Source organism: Meleagris gallopavo, chromosome 3, assembly GCF_000146605.3.
Source record: "Meleagris gallopavo isolate NT-WF06-2002-E0010 breed Aviagen turkey brand Nicholas breeding stock chromosome 3, Turkey_5.1, whole genome shotgun sequence".
In the NCBI taxonomy this organism is placed as follows: domain Eukaryota; kingdom Metazoa; phylum Chordata; class Aves; order Galliformes; family Phasianidae; genus Meleagris; species Meleagris gallopavo.
Window position 1 is genome coordinate 89,928,717 of NC_015013.2, and position 21,479 is coordinate 89,950,195.

Below are 21,479 nucleotides of genomic sequence, written 5' to 3' on the forward strand. Positions count from 1 at the left end.
TTTTTTTTTTTTTGCTTTTTTTTTTTCTCCCCACAGAGTTTTGATCATACAGCTCTGTAGAAGCATATTTCATCTGCAGGCACTCTTTCTCATGATTCTTGTTAGTAACAGGATTTGAATAGAACAAAATGAGCCATATTCTCAACTAGTTTAAATCATCACTACTCTGGTGATTACTCAGTTTACACCAACATGTGTCTCCTGAGGGCTAATCAGTGCATATCAATGAAGCTATGCTGATTAACACTAACTGTGGATCAGAGTTTATGGAATGAGAATACAAGGGATCTTCTCTGTCACATTAGAAAAATTGTCAGTAGCAGTATCTTAATTCTAGATTTTTCAGTAAAATTATCTATGACAGCTTGAAAGCCCTCTTTGCAATTAAGATTTGCAGTGCAAACAGACTTTAAAATGATCTGCAACCGATCAGTCAAGTGAGATGTACAAGGAAGATATTAGTTTTAATACTCTATATTATTCTACTATAATGTTTGAAGACCTGTCAGCAGTAACTCAAATAATGTGACTTGTATTGCTCACATGCAATTCATTCTCTCTCATCTCTCTAGAGAGAACATTGTGTTTGTTTGCCTGTATTTCACACAACTTTGTGCTGCAGACAAAGGATTTTATAAAATAATTTAAAAATCCACACTGAAGGTGGGGAATGAAACATAAAGATTTGCCATGATTGTTTGCCCTATCCTATTTTGAAGAGCTGGTAGAGACTAAAATCTTTAAGGTTATTAGTTAATTAACTGATCTTTTTGTTGTTGTTGTTGTTGTTCATTTTATTTTAATCTTGCCCTCATGAATTTTACATTTCTGTGAAGAAAAAATGTGAGATAATCAGGTCAATGTTATTAGTCTTACTAATAATCTTAGTCCAAGCATCACTCATGCTGCTTTATCCTGGGAATATAGAACAGTTATTTAAATATTCTCATTGATACATTTCTCGTCACTTGTGAGGTTTTGCAAAGCTCCATTTTAGGGCCAGTTCTCCTCCGAGTCTATAGGAATGACTTGGATGCAGGACTTGAAGGTATACTAAATGAATTTGTGGACAACACTGAATTGAGAGGAGCACAGATTCCCTCAAGGGTAGAGGCCCAGCACTGCCATCAGACAGTGGGAAGGGATTGTCCTGCTCTGCAGAACATAAAACTATTCAAAAGCTGGGGGTTAGGGACAGAGACTGCACCAGAGGGCAGTGGGCATAGAAGAGGCTGCCCAAGTTCAAGGAGCATTTAGACAATGCTCTCATACATAGGTTTTGATTTTTAGATGGTCCTGTGTGGAGCCAGGAGTTGGGCTTGATGATCCTTCTGTGTCCCTTCCAACCCTGGACATTCGATTCTGTGATTTCAAGACTGCAAACGTGGATTAGCATACTCAAGGCAAACCTTTAGAACCATTGCAAAATCAAGAGACAACCTGGCTGCCCCTTCACTGTATTTCCAAGGACAAAATTCTCGATTATATTCCTTGATTCTTAGGGATCTTTGGAAAAACCCAGTTAGTATCTCCAGAGGAATATCCCTTTGACAAACAACACCATGAACAAGTAACTGAAGAACTTCCCTTTGGGGACATTTCCTTGAACAAGCCATGGTATAGCTGCTTTGAGATGTCCATTGTAATGCAGAAAATTCCTCTTCTCAGTAAAATATCACAGCATTTGTAATAACACATAAAGGCGGGCATCAGGAATTGCCCAGGCTTATCTCAACCTGAGCTGATTTTAATCTGTCTCACCTGCAGTAACAGTTGCCTAGCTGTCAGGTGGCCATAGCCTAAAACATTTTAGCTAAACTGTTTTAGTTTATCTTGGTGAATGTCATGTATGGAGAACTCTAACAAACCTGAACAGTCACCATGTAAAAAACATAATCTTGTCTTGTTAAGTGAAACTGAGAAAAGTGTTGATGCAGCTTCAAACTTTATCTGGTCTCCAATTAAAAATTACACACTGTGTTAAGAAAACGTATTAAAATATACCCAGGAAATTCATCAACCATGGAGTTTGATGAGTTTGTCCAAAACAGTCATAGGGTATAAAGATATAACGGTGTACCTGGCCTAATAAAAACGACTGTAGTAGTTTTGCATGGAAAGATAACATTTTAATTATCCTAACAAGAAATTCTCAGTTCTACCAATCAGATGTGCTTTTTTTTGTCCAGAACAAGATTGAGTGTGTAACAACAGATGGGATTTATAAGCTGTTTGAGCTCAGGTAGAATGAAGACCATGTACTATGGGCTTGTAGAGAGCAAGGGGAGGAGTCAGTTACCTAAACAAAATGTTTAATACCCTTTGAGATATGCCTCTCATCTTCCAGCTGTTGTGGTTTATGAATTTCCCGTAAATTCTGTGTCACATCTGTCAGTTGATATCCAAACAATACCCTAACTATATACAGATCACAGGTTTGATTGCAGAAAGATCTAAGCATCCGGTGTGATTCGATTGCACATCTTAGGATGGGGCCTTGCATTTTTCCGTGTTCTGAATGGTTAGGTACAGAAGGAAATCCATCATAACCACATTTTTTTGCCAAATGCTATCACTTTTATTGGCTTGACTTGAAATTGTGGTTTTATTTGTACATTTCCTTTGTGTTAGGCAGAATTAAAAACATTCTGGGGACTTAATGTGCAGAAGGTGTCAGTTTATTGAAAGGCTTTTATCCTTGTATTTTGGAGCTGATAATTACCTCTCATGAGTGAAACAAAAAGCTAGTCTCTGCTCTGGCTGCCTTTCATTTCCCTTTAAACTAAATGTGACTCCAGACTGCTATGTTTTCTTGGCAACGATTTTAGTAATATAGCAGGTTGTTACAAAGCAATGTTATTTGCGTGATACAAAATTAATTAGAAAAGTCTTCTGTAATTTATAAATATGCAATTATGGTTAAACAAATAAGAAGTTGAGTTTTTGCAAGGTTCCCAGTGGGTTGTTATTTGCATGATTCCAGTGCATCCAGAAGAGTCACTGGTTTGTCCTCTGATGTTAAAACACAATTTGCCTTATTCTATTGAGATTTGCAAATGTATTAAAACATATTTTTGGAACTTGTTCAAATGAATAATTATGAAAACAAATGAATTTGTGGAATAGCTGTAAAGAAAAAGCAAAACCAAAATACCCTAATTACTTTCAAAGACCAAGTAGGCTTTTTTCCAAACAAGCTAGAGAAGGATGTAAGCTTCATATTGCCTTATATGACACTCCATATATTAAATTCAAAGAAATCAAAGCCTGAAAAAAGTAAATAAGAGCCTCTTGCTCTGTGTCCCAATCTGCACCTCATGGAAAGTTCATATTTCTCCTCATTTCACAGATTTGCTGGTCTATCAGCCTGACTTCTTTTGTAGTAAAGGTCGTAGAATTTTACTCCATGACACTGACGTTGAACTTAATTCAGCCTGACACCTTTCTCTGAACTTTTTTCTTAAATTATCCCAAAGTTTCAATCTTATGTCTGCCCTTTTTCAGGTTGTTTGTTTGTTTGTTTGTTTGTTTGTTTTAATGGCAAACTACAGAAGCCAAGAAGCCAACACAAGAACAGTCATGCTATTACATTTGTTTTTCATAAGAAACAGAAACCTAGGTAATGCAATTTAGCTCCTATCACTCTTATCCTATTGAGTCAATATAGCAAAGAGTCATCAGTCCTCGATTCCTCGATTACCTTCTCATAATTTCTTCCAGGTGACTAAACAGGATACAGTTCTCCTAGCTGACTCTCTTTCTATCTCTAGAAAATGACACGTACTGAAAGCTGGTGCAGAGTAAAGAATACAGCTGAGTAAATGGATCAGTATCAATAATACAAGAACATTGGTGTGGCCTTCCTCATTTACATCAGATTAACTCCAGTGATGAAATTTTGAGTAGATTCCTTATAAAAGATAAACTACCTACTAAAACTGTTGATGACAACTGTTCTACTGAATGAAATGATGACTTCCCATTGGCTTCAGTTGGGCCCAAATGTCATCCTGCATATCTGTAGGTCTAATTGGCCCTCTTATCATAACTCCCTGTTACAAATCTAACATAGCATTGTGGAAATGAGCAGAGTTAAATAATGCTGAAAACATCAAATAATATTTGATTTTGAAAATCGGAGAAAGTAGTAGAAAGAGTCAGTCGTGTATCTGCAAGACTGATAGTAAACTGTTGTAAGCTTGCATTGTTGTTTTTTTTTATTTTAGTTCTTTGAATGTAAATAGACTCTAAGGCCTGGTCTTATCTTGTATAACTTTAGAAATACAGTAAATACCATAATACAGGTGCAGAGTCATTCAAACATTCTGAATTAACTCCACTTAACTGTGCCTACAGAAAGTAAACAACCTTCCAAAGAGCTGAATTATTCTGCTTATTTGTCTGCTGTATGGAAATGTAAAGTGATTTAATTCTGCTTCCATTTAATAGTCTGAAATTAGGTGAGATGAACATACTCTTTAAAATCTTCTAATTCAGGAAGTTGTTTCTTCCATTGAATTTTTCTACCTCATTCTTTGGCTTACACTCAAGGGAATAACAGGAAAAAGTGAAAATGCCTATGGGTGAGTGAATCCAAACAGGAGTAAGCAACAGTTTTCATTCTGCACACATCAAGGAGAGTTTGATTCTCTTCCTTCAGGTGCTGGAGTCCATCAGAAGAAGTGGCCTCATATCCCTGACAGAAGATACAGTGCAAACCATGTGTCTAATGTTTGCATAGTGATTTTGGCAGCTGGAAGTGAACAGGTTCAACAACGTGATTCACATTCCTACTTCCCCTTCACATGAGAATAGGGGAAAAAACAAACAAACATTCAAACAAAGCAAAAAACTTTCTGTCTTGATAGAAACATGAAACCTTTCAAACACATTTTGCCAAGGAAACCTCTCCTTGCTATCCCTTTTGTCCTGCTTGTCTGCCTCTGTCTCCAGGAATAAGTGACACTGGAAATCTGTTTTTGTACAGGGCACGATTTGAACCAGGTTTATATATATGTGTATTCAATAAATATTCAGTTCTAAATATCACCTTTTTTTTAGGCCATGGCAAGGTTTAAGGACATCAGGAGAGGAGTCTAAAGAGGAAATTGATGCAACTGTTGACATCTCTCACCTTGATGGAGAAGGAGGAAGTGAATTTATTCTTTACGGACATGTAGAGCTTCAGTATCTGAAACAAAGAAGAGGTTCCCATTCTCTTTATGCTTTGCAAGTCCTGTATTGTTATGACCATTCCTGAGTACTATGTAAAATAACAGGAAAACCATATTATTTGACCCTAGTCTGTATTGACCCTACCTATATTAAATATAGTCAAACAAACTCCTTCCTAAACATCAGTAACCATACAGCAAAGAACAATGAATTAAGAGCACCATGAGGTAAAAGTGTGTTACTTCTCCATTTTAAAGTTCATATAAATGACAAGAAGAGATGAAAAACTGAACAATTCAAACAATTATTTCAATCTCCTTTCACAGGATTAGGGGATGCAAATTCCAGCTTGTAGGTGTGTAGCACATGCAGTGAAACTTGCCTGGGACCACTGTACATTGGATAGAATCAATATACAATGAGAGCTTTAGAGGGCTCAAAGACCATAGGATTTGCTGAGTATCATTATGATGAAAAAGACAAGAAAATTTATTCAGATCCCTCTTTCTGCAAGAATTGGGATTTTTTTTTTTTCCATAAGACTACCTTATCATCACTGCCATTCCACTCATTGCACCAGGCCTGTTTCTAAAGGGATCTTAGATATTTCCTATTTTTATGAATCTGTACAAAAGTAAGGGCTTGAAAATAGACACATATAATCCTCAAATCTCTTTTTTCCCCATCTCTCTTCTGCATTTAATACACCACAAAAAATATTAAGAACATTCACTAGGAGTGTGAAAATCACCTTGTTGTGACAGAATGTTGGCTTTGTCCTCTGGTGTACCTGGAACAATAAGGAAGACTTTAGAATGTCACACATTTTGATTCCTCCTTGTATTCTCCCACCCACACACATACTATCCCCTTGCTCTCCCTTTGTGTAAAGGCTTTCTCCTGAAGGGGAAAGAATAGGATCAAAACTTTTCAGTTTTATGAAGGAATTGAGTAGTCAGTATGTCAGGTCTTTAGGGACCACTGCAAACATGTATGTTTTATCTTAGAAGAAGAATGGAGTGGAATCGAATGGAATGGAATGGAATGGAATTGTTCAGTTGGAAGGGACTTACAGAAATCACACAGTCCAGCTGCCTGACCATTTCAGGGCTAAATAAAAGTTAAAGGCATTGTTGAAGGCTTTATACCTTGATCTACTCACAGGCTTGGGGCATCAGCTGCCCCTCTAGGAAGTCTATCCCAGTGTTCAACCACCCTCAACATAAAGAAATGTTTCCTAACATCCAGGCTGAACAACTCATGACACAACTTTTTGCTGTTCCCATATGTTCTATCACTGGATACCAAAGAGAAAAGATAGGTTCAAGGAACAGGACTGCTTTCCACCTCCTCTTGAGTTGAGTTTTAGGAAAAAGTGGCCTCTGGAACAGGAAATGTTGTTGGTCTCTCCCAGTGAAGTATACGAGCTCAGCACTGCCTTGCCAAGCCCCGTATGAAGCAAAAATTCTGCTTCTTGGTACATCATAACATCAATATTGTATGAACATTTTAGACACCATGAGGAGGCTGACATAAAGTGAAAATCACCAGCAAATTCAGACATTTTAGTGATCTTTTAGAACTTTTTTCACATTCAAGTTCTGAGAAAGGGAGCTTTGAGTTTCCTTGAGGGATGTGGGTGTGAACAGACCATTCCCCTGTCTTGTCTTAAGTACTATAATGAGAAGTGAATATTTTGGTGAAAGTTTCAGTACAGTTCTGCTCTCCAACATCTTCCTAGCTATATTTTTCACAATATGTACATAGAGTGTATGATTTGCACCAAACTTCTGCACCAATATTTTATGAATTTTGGCCCTCTTAAGATATACTCATTTCCTCATTTGTATACTCATTTCTTGTTCAGGTTCTCCAGTCAGGAACACAATTCATCTACAGATTTGTATAAGAGAATGATTGTGAGAAAGTGCAATAATTTCCATATCAGTCTGCCAAGAGAGGACATGGCATTGAACTTAAAGGTAGTAAAAAGCAAGGAGAAAGAGGAAAATAAAGATATTACAAATAATACAAAAGGGAGGAGTATGATTGTTATTTGTCCCTAGAAGCCAAATGTAATTCTAAGCAACTAAAAGCATCACAAAGACAATCAAATACAATTTGGAAAGAAGTAGTGCTATAGCCAAAAAGAAATAAATGAATCATGAGCATTTCTACATCTCACACCAGGCCTGCATTCAATAAATTGACACATGGACTTAATTGCTGTGACAAATGAATACTGTGAGGAGAGTCAAATTCTGCTGGGTAATGCAGTCAACCAGCAAAATCCTGGTCGGCAGAGATATGTAGGTCAGTCATTATGGAGCAGTGAGCAGAGGGAGTCCCTATTGAGAACCTAGATGGAAATCTCACAGTGTCTCACTCTGTCTAATAAAATAACAGCTTGAAAGTGTGTCTGGTTTCAACATCCTTCTTAATAACCTTTAGCAGAAGAGGAAGGTATTAAATAAAGTGGCAATTAACGAGACTGTCAGAGCAAGAGAGTGGGATTTATTGCTGGATTATTCAGTTTGCTTAATTTTTTGGCTTTTTTTTAAGCTATGATTCTACCATTTCAAAGGCCAGCTTCATAACGGAGTGAGTTAACAACTGAGATCTTAAAGTTCAAAGAAAACAAGTTAATAGATTTATAAAACTAGTATTCCAAATAAAGGAGGCATTATGTAGTTGCAGACTATGCTCCCCATCACCTCTGCCATAATCCATCATGTGTGGAGGTGAACATTCAAAGGAGGCTGAAAAGAAAAATGATCTAAAGGGATGCAGAATTATTAAGGAATTATGTCCAGTCCCATGCAGAGATCTCAGCAGTGCTGAAATCATCCCTCAGCTCATTTCTATCAGGTTGAAGTATTATTTATATACCAGATTAAATTTTTTTGGAGTAAATTACAGCTAGAAAAATAGACTTGAGGAAATATGTTGCAAATTCCTTCTTTGAGGTAGGAAGGGCAACAATTATTTTCTTATAGAGACTGATAAACTTATCATCTCCCTACTAAACCAGTACGGATAATGTGGATGGGCTTAGAACAACTTTCCATATCGTAATGATGAAAATCTACTAGTAGAAAAAACACTTTTCCCTGGTCATAAGTCTTTCTCTGTCAGGATGTCTTGGTAGAAGAACTTAAAAACCTTTAATACCCAGATGTCTCTCTGAGTAATGAAGCCAAGTGAACACATTGTAATTGATGGAAAATCTTTGTAAATACATGTGGTAATACCAGTTTTAACAGTCAATTTGATGGAATTCTGACAGGTTATAGGTGGTCTTGGAATTTGCTTTTCTTTTACTATAACTGGAGGAATGGCACTGCCAGGAGCTACACCATGTATTAAACATTTTTAAAACATTTTTAATAACACAAATAACTAGGAATATTTAGCTTCTTCCTAAGTACAGTGTCAGGAATTCCTAATGCTCACATCCTGTGATATGCAATCATATCACAACATTTCTCCTGGAAACGCCATAATATTTTATAGAAAATTCTATACATTGAAATATCAAGATACAACAATTCTGTTGTTGAAATCAATACATTTTGATTTATTATTCCATAATGCTTTTTTCTGTCTAATGTAACACTCTTTTGAGCCCCATTTATGTAGATGATCATTGGAGCAAATAGGATTACATACAGCTATGCAGTCAGCTCTGTTTTCTGTACATTCACCTATAAATGTCTCAGTGGATATTTTAATGAATCCTTAGTATTAATCTTCATGGATAAGAATATTGTTTAATGAAATAAAGAATAATGGATACGAATTTTTTGCTTAATGAAACATAACTAGGTCAAAATCACCTTTTCAAGCAAGTTATTGATTTTGTGGATTTGCCCATGGAGTTTTGTTTGTTGGTTTGCTTGTTTTCTATCACACTTTGACTTTCATACTTATCTATAAAGTGCTTTTAATTTTCCCTTCATTCCCACTTTTTTGTCTCTTTTCTAATAGCATGATTTTAGCAACATGGTAAAAAGTGATCCAGAAAAAAAAAAACAGATATTTGTTTTACACTTTTTTTACAAATTCTCTTTCTGTCAGGGATCCAGATAATACTTGGATGGTTATTTTCTGTGGAAGATATTACATAAAGAGCAGGGCTTAAAACATCAGAAGTGGAATTGAAAAGCATTAAAAAAAAATAAAAATTAGATAGTTGAAAAAGCTACTCCTCCAGAATGTGATAGCTGCAATCTAGAGAAGGTATGATAATCACAGAGAAAGGGCAATTTGTTGCATTTCTTCAGGGAGGCTCCTGGGTTGCTTAGAGTGGCAAATGATGACTTTCTACATTCATGTGGCTTAGAACTGAGCTGGGTTTCACGCAATACATGTTGTGCAATGTGTTGCTAACAGAAGGATACCTTCTTGCTATTAGATTATCTCACCATATTTTATTAGAAGCATAGATGGAGGCAGAGGACAGTCAAATCCATACTGGATTTAGGGTAATCTGCAAATAGAGAAATAATCTCTGTATTTAAGAGAACTTTCTGTATCAAATGGATTCGGAAGATGGTCTGATGTTACTTGTGAACTTCCAGCAGTAATGTTTCATTTCCAGAAACAGTCTTCTTTCCTTTGTTTATTTTTGTTACAAAACCTAGCTCTGATGACTCATTCAGGCTTTGTGAGGTTTACAAGTTGATCCATTCAGTACAGGAAGAGACAAAAGTAAACCTGATTCCAGGACACAAGAGGCAGATAAGTATTATGTCTTGAAATTTATCAGGCACAGATCCATCCTCTTTTGCAAATGAGAACGCTAATCAGCAGTCTTGAGTCTGAGCTGAATCTCCAAGTTTCATTAGGTAAATTATCATTTATATTCTGAGGCTGTATATGTTTGAAGTTGGATTGAAGCATAATGGGAAATCTTGTGCGAGACAAGTTTATTAAAATAAAATCTGCACTGAAAATGTGTTCTTTGCATCTTTTGGGTCTGCTTATCTGTAAAGATCCAGGTGAGACTACCCACCACAACAGTGTTTTGTAAAACAAAGCACGCCACAATGACTAAACTGGTCTATAACAATAAGGAATCAGTTAATGTTTTTATATTACAACTTGGTTTCACATTCTGTGGGGGGGGGAAAAAAAAAGTAAAAAAAAAAAAAAAAAGGTAGTTACCTTTTTTGTAAATATTACTTTTGCATAAACCAGATCTACAAATTTAGAAATAATTAAAAAAGAGGGAAAAAAAAAAATGACATGAGAAAAGACACCTGGAAAACAGGTATAGAAATACCTATCCAAAGTCACCAGATAACCTTGAGAGAAGACAGAGATTAATCTCCTCTTCCCCACACCCCTGCTTGCAAATCAGAGCTTACTTAAATGAAAATGAGACATAATCAGACCCATTTTTCAATGTAAAACCATACAAAGGCACATACATTGTAATCTGTGTTAGCTTGATCAACAACAGATCTATCTATACATACATTTTCTAGATGAGTTGTTGGGCTTCTGCTTCCTCCGCCTCCCCGCCCCCCTCTTTCCCCCCCCCCCCAAAAAAAAAAAAGCTAACCACAATGGTTCTTGAAACTAGATGAGTTTACCCTGGTATTTTATCAACAGAAGAATTACTATTACCTTATTTAAATGAAGCACCAAGAAACTAAGTTACTTCTGTGATTTTCAAGTAAAAATGGGATTGAACTCCAGAAACTTTCAGCACTGTAATGGAGTACCTCACGTTGGTTTAGATAGTGGGTTTAGATTTCCCTCAGTCAGCTCTATCTTCTTCTGCCCTGTATTTTATTTAAATTTTCTTTAGTCCAAAGAATATTTAACTGTCTGGTGCAAAACAGAACTGCTGCAGCAACAGGAATTGAGGCTGCCTTACACAGAATATCCTAGCTTGGTGATTAGAGCATCCACTTATGAAGTATGCTTTGCAATACATAGAAAAATGGGAACAAAAAGGTGAAGAGGAAAATAGTAAAAATGGTGAGGAATTACTCTGTGTTTCCTTAGGGATATGAGACACAACACCTAAACTAGCAGATTCATCCCATGACGGTTGACTCTGGACTCTGCTGATAAGATCCTTGATGTATTATCTAGGATCTCAAAGCACTTAGACCTTACCTGCCCCTCTGCAGTGCCATGACTGTTAGAAATTCTGAATTGTCTGGCTGCAACAGACTTCTGGCTTTATCAGAGGATTCCCAAATGACAGAAGTCTTTCAGAAGTAGCTAAATAGGGTTTTCTGGGGATCTAATTCTGGATGTAGGATCATCCAGGTGGACTCAGCAGCCTAAAGTAATCTTTTTAAAATGCAGTGTTAGTTATCTTTGAGGAACAGGACATTAAAGGAAAAGTCTTGCAGATTCCAGACCAGCCACCTAAGAAGCAGCAGCTTATGTTAGATAGAAATTTTGTCCAGAATAATTAGCTACCCAATTAGCTACTGTCTCTTTCTTCTTCCTGTTTGTTAGCTAATCTCGGGACTGATTTACAAAGGTGTCACACTGTTATTGCACAAGCTTCATTATTTGCAAGTTATTTCAGATGTTAGTAGAAACAGACAGGAAAGATCAGCCTTCTTTAATATAAATGCTAACAATCTTTTATATGTTTACAAGGATGCTGAGTTCCAATAAGTGTATTATGGGAAGCTTCCTAACATTAATTGCAGCAAGCTGCCCTTTTCTGTTTCTCAGCTTGCGCCTTTTCACAAATTACTCTTAATCTGCATGGCCCCTCGGGAAACCTGTTCATACACAATGCTAGAAAAAAGGAATAAATTTGCTTTGCAGGTGTGTGTCCTCATACACATACAAATACACAAACTTCTTTTCTCAATAGATAAATGTTAACTTCATGCTACGTGGACAGGTGTGAAAGGTTCAAAACCAGGGAAAAAGGAAATATGTTTGTGGCACTAATTCCTGCAGGTGTGGAAACTAAGGTGGCTATAAATTGTCATTGAATCTGGCCCCTAATAGGGTCATATTTTTCCAATAATTCTTGTGTACTTGTCACAGAAATTTGGCAAAATGGTCCACATATTATATTACATGTCATAAATACAGTAATTTATGGTCTGCTGCTATCTTGCAATCTAGTACGTGGTACTAAATTTGGGAACAGCAGTTTTTGTTATTTTGGAAGTATACTCAGTGGTGACATATCTTCAATAACCCTTTATTTTCTTCTCCCACTCCCCAAAATGACCAGTACTTCTATTAATGGAGAGAAAGGGAAAAGGATATTACAGACCACAGAAAGCAAATGACACAAGAAATTGTAATAGAAGGTACAAATTGTACAAAGGAGACTTGAATGGCTTAAGGAAATAGCAATGCAGCCTAGAACTTCTGTTTTGGAGGATGAATCTAGTTGGAAGCTAACTCCTGTTGGCGGTATGATCACTCTCAGTCACTTGCAAGCAAAATTATTTCAAAGAGCACTTTCTCTTTTAATAATAGAGATACCTGCAACCCAGAAGCCATCAAAATAATCTAGAAAAGTTAAGGGTGAAAACTCAAGCACAGAAGGACTTAAGGTATTTCCATCCTCATTTTTAACTTAGAATTTGTAAGGTCTCAGAAGAACTACTCTAAACAGTCTGAAAATTCAAGATTGGTGTAGCTCACTTAATGAAAAGTAAATAATAATAATACTTGTGATCAGCTGAGCAGGATCTTTCATCCAGTCTGATTGCCCAGCCTCCTCCATAAGTATCAAAGTCTATTGATGAGTTGCATGGATAAAAAGTACAATAATATATCCGGTTCTAAAATTTCAGTTAACAGGCTCATTCTCTATGCAGGAAATATTTCCTGCATGAAATATGTTGATTTTTGATTTATGCATTTCATTAAAAAAATAATAATAATAAAAAGAGATAAGGGAGGAAATTCTACTGACTGTTAAATAATAATAAAGTAGGCCAAGTCCTGCTTGGATTCCAAGTTCTCCAAAATAATTCATCACCTTTTTTTTTTTTTTTTTAAAGAAAAAAGTGGAATATAAAGCAAGCTTCTAAATAGCTTTCGGGTTTCCTCTGAATTCCACATCAGGGCTTCCCAGTCCCCAGTCTGTTGCTCAGCTGCAATGAAAAGATCAAGAATATCTAAGTTCTCACATCAAGATAAACAGTCAAAGGGCTTTTAAGATGAAGGGAGAGAAATGCAGCCTTATACTTGAGCAAGTCAGAAAAAAAACTTTTTCACTGTAGGCTGTGCCATAACTAGGTCTGTCCCAAATAGTATAAGAGTCAGTGGTGATTTATTTACAATCATATTGCAAAGACTCAAGTGGCTGAACAAGGGACCAAACAAATGAAAATTTCACTTTCCACTGTTGCTGAAAATTTGCCTTTATTAGGGAACAAGGATGGGATTCATCTCCTTCAGCTTCAAATACTGTCAGTGTAGGTGTCTCCAGCTGTGCTAGTCACTGTAGGTTTCTTTGTAGTCAGCTGAGAGAACAGGCATGAATGAATAAGTACAATTCCCATGACCTATTTCAGAAGTTTAAATTCATGCCCCAGAAGCATTTTTTTATCTTTTCATAGACCAGAGGATGTCCCAGATGGAAATGTCAAAATTTGTTCATATGAACTGCACTTTAGGCTAATTGAAGTGATATAGTGGAACATGAAAACTGGTATTGTGAAATGCATTGTGGTACCATTTGTAAGATCCTACAAAGAAAATAAATTCCTACCAACATTCAGGTCCAATGAAAAGATGTCAAAGCAAGATAGGATAAAGACATTTTTTAAATAAACTGAAAGGAGGAGTTTAATACTCGGGGGGGGGGGGGGGGGGCAGGGGGGAGGGGAGAAAAAAATAGTTACTCAAAACACATCTGAATATAGAATTAGGATTCTATTTAGCCCCTTGAAAAAGATGAAAGGGGCTAAATTTTTTATAATGAGTACCTTACTAGTTTTTATTTTAGTGTAAATTCTGCATAGAAAAAAAAGTTTAATTCAGAATTAACTTTTCAAATATTCTCAACGAAATTTTTTTTCTACTTCATCAATACCCATTACTAACATATCAGTTTCTTCTTAGTTTTTTTTTTTTTTTTTCTATAGGAAATTAAAACCTATTAATATTAAGTCTTTGGCTGATGTCTCTGGGAATCATGCCTATGTTGATGGTGATGTTTAAAGAATTATCTGCAGTTAATGTCTGCAGACTTTTATCAGATCCACTTGCTGCACACTTGATATCAGTGATTTCAGTGGGGTAGAGTGTTTTTCCCCTTGCAGTGTTCTATCTAATAACAGGAAAAGAGGCAAACGTTCACAAAGTGATTATGAATTATAAAGGACTGAAAGAGACATATGTTCCATCAGCTTGTGGGAAGATATGTGCCCAGAGAGGGCTGAAGTAGCTCAGCTGGGAGAGCGTTAGACTGAAGATCTAAAGGTCCCTGGTTCAACCCCGGGCTTCAGCAATATTTTATGGAAGATTTTGGAGTTCCAGTTCTGACCTTGTCACTAAAAGAGAAAAATGGACATATTCTGACCAGTAAGAGGAGCTGGAGCCTTTGTGAAAGGGCTGAGAGGTCTGGGAGAAGGAGATCTCATCCATCACCTGATGGGTGGGTGCAGAGAGGATGGAAACATGATCTTGTCTGTGTTTTCCAATGTTTGGACAAAAGACAACAGGCTCAAACTGTGGAAAGTAGGAGGAGGAGGAGGTCAGTAAGCACTATGTGAGTGACTGAGTGCTGGCACAGGTTGCCCAGAGAGTCAGTAGAGTTCTCCTTGGAGATAGGTAAAATTCATGTGGATATTGTCCTGGTCAGCTTGGTGTCTGTACCTGAGAAGGAGAGTTGGACAGGATCTTCTCCAGGAGCTGGTCTGGTATTAAATGTGGAGGTGGGTGACCCTGCCTGCAGTGGAGGGGTTGGAGCTTGATGATCTTTGAGGTCCATTCTAACCCTAGCCATTCTGGGATTCTGTGATTCTATGATTCTATGATGCTCAGAAGATAGTATCCTACAAATTCAGTCAAGTTGTACTCTCATGATGGAAAAGATCTCTTTTTATGTGTGCAAGTCCTTTGGTCATCCTGTTTACAGAATAGAGCCACAGAGATTTAAAAATGTAAACACTGTGAAAACTGTGGGGTTTCTTACAGTACAGGTGCATGAATGGGCTTGAAAGTCAAATATCTAAGCTTCAGCAGGTACCCGGAAAGGGGATAATCTTGACTGAGAATTATATTAATGAGTTTTGTCGTCTACATAATTATTAATGATCTGTAAATGTTTCCATTTTCATTATTTACAAACACACCGCATGGCTTCTTGGTGCCAATAAAAATGGGTTATGGAATATAAGTGGAGTTCAGATTCTGGTTGTGTCTAAAAGTATATAATGATCCATAACATTATATGTATGTGATCCATAATGCTGAGCCATAACATCATATATGATTTTTAGAGTGTAATTTCAAGTATATTAATACTTGATCAAATTGCAAAATCAGTAAGATAAGTATACTGAGAGCAGCTGGAACAGGGAGAGAGTGGAAAGCTTAAGAAAGCTTTAATTAATACAAGTTTGATGATCTTGACTTGGAAGTAAGAGGGCATCAACAGTTTACCAGAACCACTGCACACATATGGCAGGAATGAGATGGCATATGACTCTTGAACAAAATGCATTGTTCTTGTAGCTGATCTCTACCTTCAAGATATAAAATCTTGCTGTCCCCATTGATTCATTGCACTATATAATGAATTATTCTTCCAGCGTCCAAGCTCTATCTTGACACTTGGAAAAAAAAGAAAAATTAAAAAAATCTAGACACTCAAATTAATCTTCTTGCCTGTAATGCACAAAATAGAATAGAATGGAGGGAGTAATGGCTGTATGTGAAGATGCAGGACTCCAACTCTTGCCTGAAATATCTAGACCAAAGTGTAATCTACAAAAACAAGCTGAAAATCTCAAAACATAACCCGTCCCACCTCCCAACCCCCCCACCCCAAAAAAAAACAAAACACCTTTTATGAAGATTTATGGTTCTTTCCTGTTTCTGAGTAACTCCGAAATGTTTTTACAGCAATGTTTCTGATGATATTTCAGCACCAAGAATGATCTGGATAACAAGAATCATCCTATAGGGCCTTCTATAAAGTTAGAAGAATGTTAACTTTTTCTTCTAAGTTGAAGGGAAGATTAAAGTTACCATTCTCAAATCCATAAAGTCTTTTATTTTTGCTCAATAGATGACTGTATGCACATAACAGTAGCCCTTTAGCTCTGTAACACTGTCTAGTAAGCCAGTGCATTACCATTGCTGGAAAGAAAAAAAAAAAAAAAGAGCAAACAGCTGTACTTATTTTAAAGAATAAAATCTCAGAGGAGTGTTATTATACAAACAAATTTGATATGGACATAAAAACTGGTACAAACTCTCTACCAGCATAAATCATCCTGGTGCCAGTATGAATTTGGAGCAGTTTTTAAACCCGCAGAGAACCTGACCTCCTGCTCCTGAAGCAGGCAGTTAGGAGAGCCAGTTCCAGTAATTGCATCCTCAGCCACACACATGTTGGGCTAAAGCACATTTCCCTGATCAACTTGTGAAACTGAAATACACAGTTCGTGTAAAGGTGGAAAGACAGCATAAGTTATATACCCTATGAAGGAGCTGACAAGGTCACTGAACCAGTGCTTCTTGTGTCACTATGGAAAATGAAATTCTGTGGGAGAGACAAATATCCACGAGGAAAGAAACAGAGCGTGTGCTTTGCAAATGACTCTGAGAAAAAAAACAATTCTGAAATATTGTTCCCATTACGACTACTAGCACATGAGATAATTGTGTTTGAGGTTGGTAATTACCATATTTGCATGTTTAGGTTGTATCTATTCCTTCCATGTTATTAAGTGTCTGCAGCATTATTTCATCAGAATGGCATGCTGTCATTGCAGGAGCTGAAGAATCTTCTGTGAGTCAAAGCACACAGCTTTAAAGAAAAGGTTGTGTGGTCCTTCATTTTAATTCCTCATCAAACAAGAAAAGAAAAAAAAAAAATCCATTCCAGGAAAACAGCAGCAAAAATAATGGAGCTTCAGCAGTGGGAGGTAGCTTTGGAAGTTTAGGGCTCTGTAATTTATAGTGCTTGTGCTAAGAGGTTCTGCTGATACTCCTACACACAGGGAGATACAGGATTAATAATAATTGTATTTTGTTCCGTGTGCTTATCGACCTTAATTCTGAGAATTGCAAGATGCTTTATGGACACTAATTAATTAAACTTTGAAAGCCAAACTCAGTGCATTTAATTCACTGATATATATGTCAAGCTTCAATTTATCTGGAAACTTCATAAAAGTTTCAGAAAGTAGGTAGCTCTGTACGAACTTAAAGAAATAACCTGGTCATACACTTAAGCCATTAACAAATGCTGCTCTGAAAGTAATGCCTCCTATTTTATTTTATTGGATCATTACATCAGTGGTGACTGTTGGTGTTACGACAGTAAAGGATGAATCTTCCCACCAATATTCCTCTACATTTTGTTGCCATATGACAGATGACAGCAGAGGGGAAGTCTGACAAAATGGCAGCTGACATGGAAGTGAGTAAAAAGCTAAGGTCTGATATTGAATTCCTTCACACAGAAAAAAATGGCACCCACTGACATTCATCAGTGCCTCACATTCAGACAGTGGATGTGAGCATAGTGAAGCAGTGGGTGGTGCATTTCAGCAGTGGTGACAATAAAATGAAAGAGCCTACAGTCTGGATGGCCATGCAGTATTTACAAGCGCAGAATGCAGGCTCTCGCTAATCATTGGCAAATAATTATCAACAGAGCTAATTAAGTATTTAAATACTTAAAGGTGTGGTGTGAAAAAGATAGAGCCAGCCTCTTTCAGTGGTCCCAACTAACAGGGCAAGAAGCATTGGTCACAAAGTGAAATGCAGCAGATTTTGTCTGAACATCAGGAAGAACGTGTGTACCCCGCAGATGACTAAGCATTAGGAGTAACATGCCCAAACATGGCTGAGTAGCTCACCTGAGACAGTGTTAGACCAGATGACCTCCATCTCTTCCAACTTTAACTGTTCTGCAATTCCATAATTCTGTTAAAAAAATCAAGTTACTTTCATGAAACGTGTCATCATACATTTTTCTGTGCAATAATACTATGTTACTTCTTTCTTAAAACTCAGTTCAGCATGCCAATATGCAGGACCAAGAGGAAAGGCTTTCTGTCTAACAAAAGAACCACAAAACTACTTTTATGAGTTGAGCCAAAAGAGAATAGAGCCTGTTTCATATTAATGTTACTATTATGTAGGAGAAGGACTAGATTGCCTCACTGGCTGGTAGGTTAAGTATCCAACTGTCTTTCCTAAGTGATTTTGTCTGACAGTATGCTTTTGCCTCTGCGTTCTCAGACTTTCCTCTCAACAGCTGTTCTTCATCCATTTGCTTCTGCCCTGTAGGCACAATGACATCTGTCAAAGCCTTGAAGACCATTCAAGGCAGATGTTTACAAGGACCATGACTCCATGTCATAAGCAGCCTGGTGACAGGGATTCCCAAAGCATCTTACAGCCTCTCTGAGAGATTATCTGTCTTGTTTAAAACAGGGGAGAAGCTCTTGTTAGACATTACATCTGGACATAAAATGGAAATAAAGACAGCTACCATTATGACTTGTGGCTCATGGGATAGGAAAATGAGTGTTGTTTGAATGCACCTGTCTATCCTCCCTACATTTTGGGTTTATGACAGAAATGACATGGACTGACAGATTTAGAGGTTAATTATCCCAGTATGATAAGTAAAAATGCTTGTCATTTATTCACAATTCTAAGAAGGTCATCCTGTAGTTTCAGTCTCTATCCCATGTTTCTATTATCTTTTGATCTCTAATGAAATTACGCTACTGAACTACTTGCCAAAAGCTTTAGGGTTTTTTGTTTGTTTGCTTTTTAATCTAATGTTGCATCTTTCGCAGTAATGTTTATTTTCTATGGATCTAACAAAAAATTCTACTGAATATTTTCAGTAGAGAATATTCCCTTGAGAATCATGTTGGTGATTTCCTCTTCCAGTAGGTCAGTAAGCTGTTTGTCTCTAAAGGAAACATAAAGACTTCAGTTAATAACAGGGCACATTTTCTTTGCAGTTTTTGTGCCATCACTGAGATAGAGAAGTCTCATCTGTACATACTACTCTTGACGTCACATAAGGTTTTGGAGGAAAACCAACTTCTGTGCAGTGGATTTGCTGAATACAGTCCAGATATCCTTGTAGTTAAGATGGTGTAACATCTCAGCAAGTGATATTTTAGGGCATTTCCAAAGTTTTATCATGGATATGTCTTATGACATTGATAAGGAAAAATGGATTTATATTTAATCACTCAGGGATTACTTCGAGTACGGATTTTCTGCCCATTGTATACTTTCTGAACAAATGTACTTCTAATTTATTTTAAGACTTACTGACTTTCAACTTTTTTTAATTTTCAAAACTGATTTCAGTAAACTTATCTCTTATTGAAAGAGTAGAGAGCACAATACACCAATTTCTTAGAAAGACATAATCAAATAAATGTTTTCTGAAATTCCTGACACTTTCTTAATCTTTAATAAGAACTTTGCTGCTTCAAATATATGAGATGCTTTGCAAAGATCTGTGCAAGCATTTCCAGAAACTGCAGAGTTGTATGTATTTTATTTCTAGCACGCAGTACTTGCCAGGACCAGTAATCTTCCAGCACTTTAATTACATTCTGTGGACTCTCTTGCTGCAGTATATAAATAGTTCAAAAAGTGATAACATACTGTAACTTATCTGCAACTGATCTGCAACTTATCTGTCAACATGATTCATATTTCCTTTTTTTTTTTTTAATCTTTCAAATGTTTTTGTTTTCATGTATGTAAGGAAAGAAACCTTAAAAATGGATTTCTTTAGGGCCATATAAACAAGAAAATGTTAAGATTTTTCATAATTTATAATTAGAAGCCTCATTTGTGTGCCTAATCTGACATAATTCTTTGAATCCTGACTCCTTGGACCCTCAACATGAACATGATGAAAAAGCAAATCTGAAGCAGTCAGAAGCCTCTCCTCCCACATAACTAGTGATAGGACAGGATGATATCCTTAAGTTGCACTAGGGGAGATTTGGATTGGATAATTGGAAAAATTTCTTCTCAGAATGAGTGGTGAGTCATTGGAACAGGCTGCTCAGAGAGGTGGTAACAGTCACTGTCCCTGGAGCTGTTCAAGAAACAAGAAGTTGTGGCACTGTGGATCATGGTCAGTGGGCAGGCAGTATTGGTGGTGATATCTGGATGGTATTTGAACTAGATGATCTTAGTGGTCTTTTCCAGTCTTTATGATTCTATGAAAATCACTGCTTACCTTTGGAAATCCTTGCCAGGGTCCTTTAGAAGGGCCAGGATGTAATGCACGCTCCCCTGCTGTAGAGCAGTGTCATGAAATACAAACCGTCCATTCAGTAATATACACTTCAGACACTATGTGTTCAACAAGAGGGAAACAGACTGAGGAGCGCACACTGCTGTTCATGTATGCTTGGCACGGTCAGGCAGCACTGTATTAATGCTGGGGATATGTGGGCTTCACTGTGTTAACACAGGCATTCATCTGTGTTCTTTCTTGTTTTCCTATCATTTTGTGCTATCTAATTAACATGCAAACTCATTTTTCTCCTCTACTTTAAGAATTTTGTTTTTACTCCTTTTATTTTACCGTGTTTTCCTTTCCATAATACATTTTTCATAATTTATCATTCATTTACATTTCAATTAAGAACACTAGCTGTTTATAAAAGCAATCCTGATGGGAGGCATGAAATAAATTATTGAAGTTTGTATAATCTGCACTTCCCATTACCACCTCATTTACCTTAATGGCACTAAAAAGACTGTCACCCGCAATACAGTTCATGCTTCTAATAGGAATTCCCTCAGGAGCCAATCTCGTGTGAATTACATATTTGCATATGGTATATGTGGTGTTAGGTGATTATAGGCCTAGGTTTAGAGTGCTATTTTTTAAGTATGACAGCTACATGGAAACCTACATTTCTGGAGTAAAAAAAAATGATGCTTCTTGATTTAAATATTTAATATTTCTTAAAAAGATTTCCCAGAAATATTGCAGATTTATTGAGTGCTGACAAACTGCCTGCCAATAATAATAAAAGAAAATGATGAATTGCATGCTTTTTATTAAGTCCAGGCGGGAGACAGAGTTTTCATTTTTGAACAAAATGCTTTTTTTCCATTCA

The 21,479-nt window shown here is 36.7% G+C and overlaps 1 non-coding gene across 1 annotated transcript; it reads left to right on the forward strand.

The window, feature by feature from the left end:
- Positions 1 to 14,559: 14,559 nt before the first annotated feature.
- TRNAF-GAA lies at positions 14,560 to 14,632 on the forward strand. The gene has a single exon. It is a non-coding gene; the product is annotated as a tRNA-Phe (tRNA).
- The last annotated feature ends 6,847 nt before the right edge of the window (positions 14,633 to 21,479 follow it).